We start from the raw sequence: 11,139 nt of genomic DNA on the forward strand, positions 1-11,139 counted from the left end.
AGTACTCCCTGAAAACCCTGTTCATGAGATCCATGAATGCTGCAGGGGCGTTAGTCAACCCGAACGGCATCACAAGGAACTCATAATGCCCATATCTGGTTCTGAAAGCAGTCTTGGATACATCTCCTTCCCTGATCTTCAACTGGTGGTATCCAGATCTCAGATCTATTTTTGAAAAACAACCTGCTCCTGCCAGCTGGTCGAATAGATCATCGATCCTGGGTAAGGGATACTTATTTTTGATCGTGACTTTGTTCAACTGTCTGTAGTCGACACAAAGTCTCAGAGGTCCATCCTTCTTTCTGACAAATAATACTGGAGCACCCCAGGGTGAGGTACTCGGGCGGATGAAACCCTTAGCTACCAAATCCTGTAACTGTTCTTTCAACTCTCGCAACTCTGCTGGTGCCATCCTGTAGGGAGGAATAGAGATCGGTCTGGCATTGGGCATCAACTCAATCTCGAACTCTATTTCCCTATCCGGTGGTAGTCCTGGAAGCTCTTCAGGAAACAAATCTGGGAAGTCTCTAACAACTGGTACTGAGGATGGTTCCCTAACCTGACTGTCTAGCTCTCTCACATAAGCTAGGAACCCCTGACACCCCTTCCTTAACATCCTACGAGCCTGGAGGGCTGATATCAAACCCCTAGGTGTCCCTCTCCTGTCTCCTCTGAAGACACACTCTGACCCATCCTGGTCTCTGACATTGACTACTTTGTCTCTACAGTTCAGGGTCGCATCATACGTAGATAACCAGTCCATCCCTAGAATGACATCAAAATCTGTCAACTCTAGAACCACCAGGTCAGCTGGAAGGTATCTACCCTCTATGCACACTGGACTGAACCGACAGACTGACTCTGCCAAAGATGGATCACATTTGGGTCCACTGACCCATAGAGGACACTCTAACTCAAACACTATCAGACCCAACCTCTCTGCAGCGCTAGAAGAAATGAAAGAGTGAGAAGCACCGGGGTCCATTAAAGCATACACCTCAGAACACCCAATGATGAGATTACCTGACACCACCGTGTTCGACGTGTCTGCCTCCTGCTGAGTCAGGGTGAAAATCCGTGCTGGGGCTGACGGACCTGCACCTCGGGAACCCATCCCTGATGAAGAGGCTGCCCCTCTTCCTCTTCCTCTGCCACTGCTTGATGGTATGGCTGAAGCTACGGGCTGGACTACACTGCCCGTACTCATCTGCTGGGATGGTGCAACCAAAGTCGCTTGAGGACATTCCCGTGCATAATGTCCCTCCTGCCCACATCTATAGCAGGCTGTGGATCCCAACTGACAAGCTCCTCTATGCTGTTTGCCACACCTCTTGCATACTGGAAAATCTGCGCCAGAACTGAAGCCACTACTCATTCCCAGACCCGACTTAAGCCTGTTCCAGAACTTGCCTCTCTTTCCTCTGAATTTCTCCCATCTCTTCTTACTTGCACTTACTGTACTCTGTGAGGAGGAACCTGGTTTAACACCAGAAGACTGTGCCTTGACTACACCTTGACTTATGGCACTCGCCTCCATCTTTCTAGCAGCATCCACAATAGAGTGGAAACTTTCCTTCTCCGCATGAAGAATCAAAGAGAAATACCTGGGATGAAGCCTTGTGGCATATCTCTTTGCCTTCTTCTGATCTGTATCATATGCCTGACCGACATATGGCAACAATTCCAGGAACTTATCTGTATAAGCATCAACGCTCATCTCCTCCGTCTGTCGCAACCCATCCAGCAAATTCGTTGGCGAACTCTTCCCATGTCATACTCTCAAGTCTCGGGTCCACATAGTTCTTGAACCATTCTCTCGCTTTCTTGCACTTTAACGTGAACCCTGCCATCTCAATGGCTCTACCATCATCTGCTCCCAACTCACTTGTTATCATTCTAACTGCACTGAGATACTCAAAGGGATCATCTCCTGTATTGAATTTAGGAGCATCCAACTTTAAGTACTCGGTCATCTTCACCTTACTGCCCCCTGAAGAACTGGGTTGCGGTGCTTCCACAACAGGGGCTACTGGTTCAGGAGGTGGTGGTGGAGGAACTGGTTCCCTCACTTCAGGCTGTACTAGACTTGGATGAACATGTGGGGGTGGATACATGTGATATGGTGGATAAAAGGAAGGATAGGGCATATATGGCATGTAGGGTGGATATGGGGCAAAGCTGGAGTAATCCGACGTGCCTCCCATCGGATACTCTGGGCCCTGTGGAAAGGGTGGATAGCCAAACCCCGAGGCCTGCATGCCTCCCTGGGATTCCCCCATACCTTCTTCTGACCTTCCTACACCCATGCTTACATCTCTACTCTGACCCTCTTCCATCACACCTCTTTCTTCTACTGACCTTCCTCCTCTGTTTACTCCTCTCCTGCTCTCGTCAGAAGACCTTCTAGGGTCTCGTGACGTTCCTTCCCTGCTTGACCTGTGAGATCTTGCCCTTGGCAAGGCAGGTGGACGAGCAGTTGTACCCTCACTTACAGGTGGGACTCCAGTCAATCTCGCGGATCGACGAGTTCCTCGCATCTTCACTCTCTGGAAAACAACAAATCACATAACACATCAGCAACACATCAAAAACATGCACATGCATAACTCAGGGCATGGCACATCAGCATATAGACAGGACGAACATCCTATCCTAGTGGACATGTTTTTTCCTATGGTGCTTGACCTACGAAACCTCTCTATGAGCCCAACTCTCTCTCTATAGGTCCGACCATGTGAACCTACCAATCTGTAACAGCCCGGAAACCGAACTGCCACCGACACTAGGATCCAGATCGACTTAAGGTCGCCGGGACCCGTAGTAAGCCTGCTATCCTGTGTATACCTGTAAAATCCCATACATGATCATACATTTGCTGTAAAACACATAAAACTTTTCTTCATTCCAAGGCTTAACCTGTGCATGCAATCTTTCTATTCTCTACTAATCCCTACTAGAGCTCCTCATGGCCCTAGGCGGATCAAACTCAGCATGTTAAGCCTGGTTTTGCTCATACAACAAGAAAGAAACTATTCTCTACTAATCCCTACTAGAGCTCCTCATGGCCCTAGGCGGATCAAACTCAGCATGTTAAGCCTGGTTTTGCTCATACAACAAGAAAGAAACATACATAAACTGATCATGTGACGCTACAAAGGGATTACAAGTTTTATAAGGCAAGCACCATTCTATACATATACACTATCTCTATACAATTACATGTCCACGCTAGCTATTACAAAACTCTGTACTCTTCCTGTACCCTGCTGAGTTCTCTCTGACCACTGCACCTGCACAACTAAAGTTAGGGGAGAGGGATGAGCTACGATAGCCCAGTGAGTAGAATAGGCAAATAACAGGTGATAAAACATGCTCTCATGAAATGCAACACATAAGCACATCACCTCGGCCGGACGGATCAAAACTCCCTCTATCTCATCTGGGGTACTGAAGTACCATGTGCCTGGTCCCCGTAGGGCTGTTCCAGGTCTTTGTGTTGTGCCTGGTCCCCGTAGGGCTGTTCCAGGTCTTCCTCTGAGGGCTAATGAATCCTCACGAAGTCCGTGCCGTCTCACATAAGCAATGTACAAGGAGCAATGCCAAGTACAAGGATAAATGCAATGCATCATCTTTGTGTACACTAATGCACTCACCCTATAGCATAGTCATGATGCATGAAGCATGAGAAAATATCAGTTATCATATTAAAACATTAAGTTAAATTCCACTCACCTCTGGTTATCTCTGCACTGACTCTGCAGGTTCTGACACTGGACTCACTGCTGACCTCCCTGATTCCTCTGGTCCGTACCTACACAGGTGGACTCAAATGAGGGACCAAACTCACTCAAGAATATCTCTCCGAAACTCCCCAAAACCCCTCTAAACAATCCTCAAACCATCACATAAAACATGCAAAAGAAAGCTGGACAGGGCACTTTCGGCGGCAGGTTCGGCGGCCGAAACCCCACTCCAGAGACGAAACTCATGCATGTTCGGCGGCACCTTCGGCGGCCGAAGGTCTCGTCCAGAGACGAAACTCACACACTTTCGGCAGCCGAACTCCCTCTTTCGGCGGCCGAAAGTCTCTTTCTAAACCGAAAGCCTAGCTTTCGGGGGCAACCTTTGGCAGCCGAACTGCCTCCACAAAGGGTTCGGCGGCCGAACCTTCCTTCGGCGGCCGAACCTGGTTTTGCCCGAAGGACAGAACCCTGCTCTGTTTCATGCAAACTTTGCCCAAAAACCTACAAACATGCATAGCAACTACTCCCAACGAGCATATACACATATATATGCACAAAGGGGTCTAAAACTACCCTAAAACCCCAAACAAACATAGCACATAACACTTAAACATGCTGGAACACCACAAATCACCAAAACCGCACCTCAACCTAAACATGCATACTACCCATACAAACTACATAAAATCTTTCAAAATCATCAAAGAAGCTCAGGATCTTCACTTACCTCTTAAAGAACTTGAGGATGAAGGATCCTAACGTGGAGATATGAAGAAAAGCTCTTCCAAAGCTCCAAGTTTCAAACCTTGGTTCTTTTGCTCAAAACCTTCATAAAGCACCAAAACTCTTAAAACTCTTGAAAGATTTGATGAAAATCATGGAAAACATGAAAGTCAACGTAGGAGAGGCTGGAACTCACCTCTGGCTGCAAGTGGAGGAGAAATACCCTCCTTCCACCGACCCTTGGCCCTTTTATAGGTGGCTGGCCAGACCACCTTCGGCAGCCGAACGTGAAGCCGCAACCATGCAATGTTCGGCGGCCGAAAGTGACCTTCGGCGGCCGAACCTTTACATTTCTCCCTTGTTGCTTTTCTTTCAAAACTCAATGCTTTTCACACTTCAAAACATGAAAACAAGTGAAAATACCTTGGAAAACATATGCATTACCCTTCTCGAGGGTTCCGACACCCAAGATTCCACCGGACTACAGGAATTCCGATGCCGGACTCGAGCCGGGTATTACAATCAGCTCCAGCACGAATCTTCACAATGACACAGCAGGAGGCAGATGCATCTAACACCGTGGTGGCAGGTAATTTAGTCATTGGTTGTTCAGATGTGTATGCCTTGATGGACCCTAGTGCATCTCATTCTTTTATTGCTCCGAGAGCCGTTCAGAGGTTAAGGTTAATGATCTCTGAGTTAGAGTGTCCTCTCTGGGTCAGTGGACCCAAGTGTGATCCATCAGTGGCATAGTCAGTCTGCCAGTGCAGTCCAGTCTTTGTTGAGGGGAGATGCCTTTCCACCGACCTTGTGGTTCTAGACTTGACAGATTTTGACGTCATTCTAAGGATGGATTGGTTATCTACCCATGGTGCTACCTTGGACTGCAGGGACAAGGTAGTCAGGTTCAGAGGTCAGGATGGATCAGAGGTTGTCTTCAGGGGAGACAGGAGGGGTACACCTAGAGGTCTGATATCAGCTCTTCAGGCTCGTAGGCTGCTTAGGAAGGGATGTCAGGGGTATTTGGCTCATGTGAGAGAGCTTAGCAGTCAGGTTAGAGAGCCCGCCTCGGTGCCAGTGGTTAGAGAGTTTCTAGACGTCTTCCCAGACGAGTTGCTAGGTTTACCACCTGCTAGGGAGATAGAGTTCGAGATAGGACTGATGCCTGGAACTCGACCGATCTCTATCCCTCCCTACAGGATGGCTCCAGCGGAGTTGAAGGAATTGAAAGAACAGTTGCAAGAGCTGGTAGACAAGGGTTTCATCCGACCGAGCACCTCACCTTGGGGTGCACCAGTCTTGTTTGTCAGAAAGAAGGATGGATCCCTTAGGCTTTGTATCGACTACAGGCAGTTGAACAAAGTCACTACCAAGAATAAGTACCCGTTGCCTAGGATCGACGATTTATTTGACCAGCTAGCCGGAGCAGGTTGTTTCTCCAAAATAGATCTGAGATCGGGGTACCATCAGCTAAGGATAAGGGAAGAAGATGTGCCAAAGACAGCTTTCAGGACCAGATATGGGCATTTTGAGTTCCTTGTCATGCCGTTCGGGTTAACCAACGCCCCTGCAGCATTCATGGATCTCATGAACAGAGTGTTTAGTCAGTACCTGGATCACTTTGTTATTGTCTTCATAGATGATATCTTGGTGTATTCCAGGAATGCAGAGGAGCATGCCCATCATCTGCGGTTGGTTTTGCAGACCTTGAGGGAACATGGCTTGTATGCCAAGTTCTCTAAGTGTGAGTTCTGGCTGAGGAGCATTTCGTTCTTGGGGCATGTAGTGTCAGAGAATGGGATCGAGGTAGACCCCAAGAAAGTGGAAGCTGTAGCTAACTGGCCTAGACCCACTTCAGTGACGGAGATCAGGAGTTTCTTGGGTTTGGCAGGTTACTACAGGAGGTTCGTTCAGGACTTCTCGAAAATAGCAGCTCCTCTGACCAGACTAACCAGGAAGAATCAGAAGTTTCTGTGGACCGACCAGTGCGAAGAGAGTTTTGAAGAGCTTAAGAAGAGGTTGACTTCAGCACCAGTTTTAGCTCTGCCATCTAGTGATGAGGACTTTACAGTCTTTTGTGATGTGTCCCGTGTGGGACTGGGTTGTGTACTAATGCAGAGTGAGAGGGTGATTGCTTATGCTTCTAGGCAGCTGAAGAAGCATGAGTTGAATTACCCCACACATGACCTTGAGATGGCAGCAGTAATCTTTGCACTCAAGATGTGGAGGCACTACCTCTATGGGGTAAAATGTGAGATCTTTACAGATCATAAGAGCCTGCAGTACATCCTGAGTCAAAGAGATTTGAATTTGAGACAGAGGAGATGGGTAGAGCTGCTGAGTGACTATGATTGCAAGATTCAGTATCATCCGGGTAAGGCGAATGTCATGGCAGACGCCCTAAGCCGGAAGTCACTAGGCAGTCTATCCCACATCACGGCAGAGAGGAGACCAGTGGTGAAGGAGTTTTACAAGCTCATTGATGAAGGTCTACAGTTGGAGTTATCTGGTACAGGTGCTTTAGTGGCCCAGATGAGAGTGACACCTGTGTTTCTGGAGCAAGTGGCTCAGAAACAGCATGAGGACCCAGAGTTAGTGAAAATTGCCAGGACTGTTCAGTCAGGCAAAGATAGTGAGTTCAGATTTGACAACAAGGGGATCCTCCGCTATGGGAGTCGACTATGTCTACCAGATGACATAGGGCTAAAAGGAGACATTATGAGAGAGGCTCATAATGCAAGATACAGCGTTCACCCCGGGGCCACCAAGATGTATCAAGATTTGAAGAAGGTTTATTGGTGGCCAGCGATGAAGAAAGAAGTGGCACAGTTTGTGTCAGCCTGCGAAATGTGTCAGAGGGTGAAGCTGGAATATCAGAAGCCGGCTGGAATGCTTAACCCGCTACCTATTCCAGAATGGAAATGGGAGAATATAGCTATGGACTTCGTAGTGGGGTTACCGGCGACGTCCAACAGATTGGACTCCATATGGGTGATTGTGGACAGACTCACCAAATCTGCTCACTTCATCCCTGTCAGGAGTGGCTACTCTGTGGACAAGTTGGCGCAGGTATATGTGGATGAGATTGTCAGGCTGCATGGGGTTCCTGTTTCAATAGTGTCTGATAGAGGACCCCAGTTCACCTCCAGGTTTTGGCAGAGTCTGCAGAATGCCATGGGTACTAGATTGGATTTCAGTACTGCCTTCCACCCCCAGACGGACGAACAGTCCGAAAGGACCATCCAGACTATCGAGGATATGCTTAGAATGTGCGTGCTGGACTTTGGCGGTTCTTGGAGGCAGCATCTACCTTTGGTGGAGTTTGCCTACAATAACAGCCATCATGCTAGCATCGGGATGGCTCCATATGAAGCTTTATATGGAAGGAAGTGCAGGTCACCTGTTTGCTGGGAAGAAGTTGGAGAAAAGGCCTTGGCAGGGCCTGAGCTAGTAGAGATTACCAGCAGGGTAGTACCCATAATCAGAGAGAGAATCAAGACTGCTGCAAGCAGACAGAAGAGTTATGCAGACATCCGCAGAAGACAAGTAGAGTTTCAGGAGGGGGATCTGGTATTGCTCAAAGTGTCTCCTATGAAAGGAGTGGTTCGTTTTGGAAAGAAAGGTAAACTAGCCCCACGATACATCGGACCCTTTGAAATCTTGAAAAAGATTGGGAATGTGTCGTACAAGCTAGATTTGCCTGCTTCAATGGCAAGAATCCATCCGGTTTTCCATGTTTCAATGTTGAGGAAATTTGTATCAGATCCAGGCAAGATTCTTAGTGAGCCTGATGTAGAGATCCAAGAGGATCTCACCTATGTTGAGCAGCCAGTACGGATCATAGACACCCAGATCAGAAAGCTAAGGAACAAGGAAATCCCGATGGTGAAAGTCCTGTGGAACCACCACAATATGGAAGAGTGCACTTGGGAGACACGGGAGTCCATGCTCCAGCAATACCCTTATCTTTTCTAAGGTTTGTTCCTTGTGAGTTTTATGTGCTTTGTATGTATGATATGTGTATGCCATGCTATGTGCTAGTTGAGGAACATTCGGGGACGAATGTTCTTAAGGGGGGGAGAATGTAATACCCGGCTAGACTCCGGCATCGGAATTCCTACCGTCCGGTGGAATCTCGAATGTCGGAAGCCTCTAGTAGGGTAGAAACATGTTTTCATAAAATGTTTTAATGTTTTTCATGGTTTTAAGTAAAGAGGAAATGAGTTTTTGAATGAAAACAACCTTGGAGGAAAACCCAGGTTCGGCCGCCGAACCTCAAGTTCGGCCGCCGAACATGCAGGCATTTCGAGTGTGCCTTAGGCCCCCGAAGGCATAGGTTGAGGAAAGACCAGGTTCGGCCGCCGAACCTCAAGTTCGGCCGCCGAACATGGCATGCATGCGGAGGCACGTTCGGCCCCCGAACGTGGCCTGGCCAGCCACTATAAAAGGGTCCCTTAGCCAAAAATGGGCGAGCTTTTTCCCCATTTTCGGCCAAGGTGAGCTCTCCGCCGTCCCTCACCAATCTTTGATGTTTTTCCTCTAGATCTTTCAAGATTTTCACTTGTTTTAACTTTGTTTTGAAGATTTGAACTTTTGAGCAAAGTTTTGGAGCTTGGAGGTTCAAGAACCCAATCTCTCCCACCTCCGAGTTTTAGGTCGTCTCTCTCTCGATCTTCAAGAGGTAAGAGTCGATCTTAAGCTCATTGTATGTTTTAAGAAAGTTTTATGAAGTTCATGGGGTAGAAAATGCATGAGTAAGCTTATGTTGAGTTTATGGGTTTTTGATGAGTTTTTGAACAATGTGGCTTGTAATGTGTGTTTGATGTGTTGTAGTTGGGGTTTAAGGTAGTTTGAGACCCCTAGGAGCTTGTATGCATGTTTTTGTTGAGCTAAATGCATGATGGTTTGAGTTTGGAGGCATTTGTGCATGTTTGAACCAAGTTTCTGCCCTTTGGGAGAAACCAGGTTCGGCAGCCGAAGGAACTTTCGGCCGCCGAACCCTCTTGTGGAGGCAGCCTTCGGCTGCCGAAGCTTGCCCCCGAAAGGAGACTTTCGTCTCTGTCTGGGAGTTTCGGCCGCCGAAAGTGCCGCCGAACATGCATGAGTTTCGCCTCTGTCTGGCAGTTTCGGCCGCCGAAGGTGCCGCTGAACCTGCCTGACTTTCGACTCTGGAGGGACTTTCGGCCGCCGAACCTGCCGCCGAAAGTGCCCTGTCCAGGCCTCCTTTGCATGTTCTTCTATGGTTGTTTCATGATGTTTTAGGGGGTTTTTGGGGGATGTTTTTAGAGTTATGTTCTAGTTGTTTGGTCCCTCATTTGAGTCCACCTCCGTAGGTTCGGACCCGAGGAACCGAGGACCCCAGCAGTGAGTCAGTTGCTTCAGTCAGTGTCAGAGCTAGCCAGAGGTGAGTGGAATAACTCTTATGCTTTTAAATAAATAAATCAGTTTTGAGCATGTTCATGCATCACGGATGCCATGTGATATTTTAGGTTGTTTGCATTAGAAATCACGAATATGTTGCATTGCATAATATGTTGTTGATGTGGATGAATGTTGAATGATCCATTAGCCCTCATATGTTATGACATGATGATATGGTATGGAAGTCCAGGTGTGGCCTGCACTATGCCCCTGGCACTATGTAAGAGAAAGACCGGACGTGGCCTGCACTACGCCCCCGGCACCATGGATTATGTATGTTATGTTATGTTATGTATAAGAGAAAGACCAGGTGTGGCCTGCTCTACGCCCCTGGCATGATTGGAATATGTAGAGGGCTAAATGGTGACAAGTTCATCCTTGATATGATTAGTTGTGATGTGATGCATTCCATGATAGCATGTGTTTTAAATGCTTTATGATTCTGCTCACTGGGCTCTAGTAGCTCACCCCTCTCCCAAATTCCCCAGGTTTGCAGGTATGGGTTAGACAGAGAAGTCAAGAAGAGTAATGAAGTCTTATGTATGTAATAGTTAGAATGTGGACATGACAGATTGTATAATGATGTATAGATATGTAACGTAACGATATTGAGGATTAGAAGTTGTGCTTGACCCTATAGATGTTGTAATCCCTTTTTTTGTTACATGATCTTAATGTTTATGGATGACCATGTTATGCCACCCATTGGGGGCATTGATGAGATCCCACAGAGGGGTCAAGTGTATGATTATGGCTATGTTCAGTGCACGCACAGGTTGAGTTTGGTGTATGATAGAATGTATGAAAGAAAAGTTTTAAATTTTTATGTATGTTTGTTGATCATGTATGGGATTAAACAGGTTTACAGGTTTCATGTTAGGCTTGCTACGGGTCCCGGCGGCCTTAAGCCGATCTGGATCCTAGCGCCGGTAGCGGTCCGATTTTCGGGTCGTTACAACAAGATTCTCCTCATGGCGGGCCTCCTCAATCTATCGATCCATCGAGCTCTGAAGGGACTGATCCCGAGCATCGATCTCCATGTAAATACCCAGCACCTAGCAAAAGGAAACAATAAGCAAAGTTAGGAGAACAATAAAAACAAAGCGAACTCAAAATGATAAAGTGACTCACCATGAGGAGCATCTCTCAAAGGCTGTCTCCCAGCTCCTTTCGAGACTGCGAGTGAAAGGCCACCTGCTGCCGAGTAGAGCAGGCCAGATGGCTGGCGAGAGCGAGGAAGCGCGGATCCAAG

Source organism: Manihot esculenta, chromosome 8 (assembly GCF_001659605.2).
Source record: "Manihot esculenta cultivar AM560-2 chromosome 8, M.esculenta_v8, whole genome shotgun sequence".
Taxonomy (NCBI): Eukaryota; Viridiplantae; Streptophyta; class Magnoliopsida; order Malpighiales; family Euphorbiaceae; genus Manihot; species Manihot esculenta.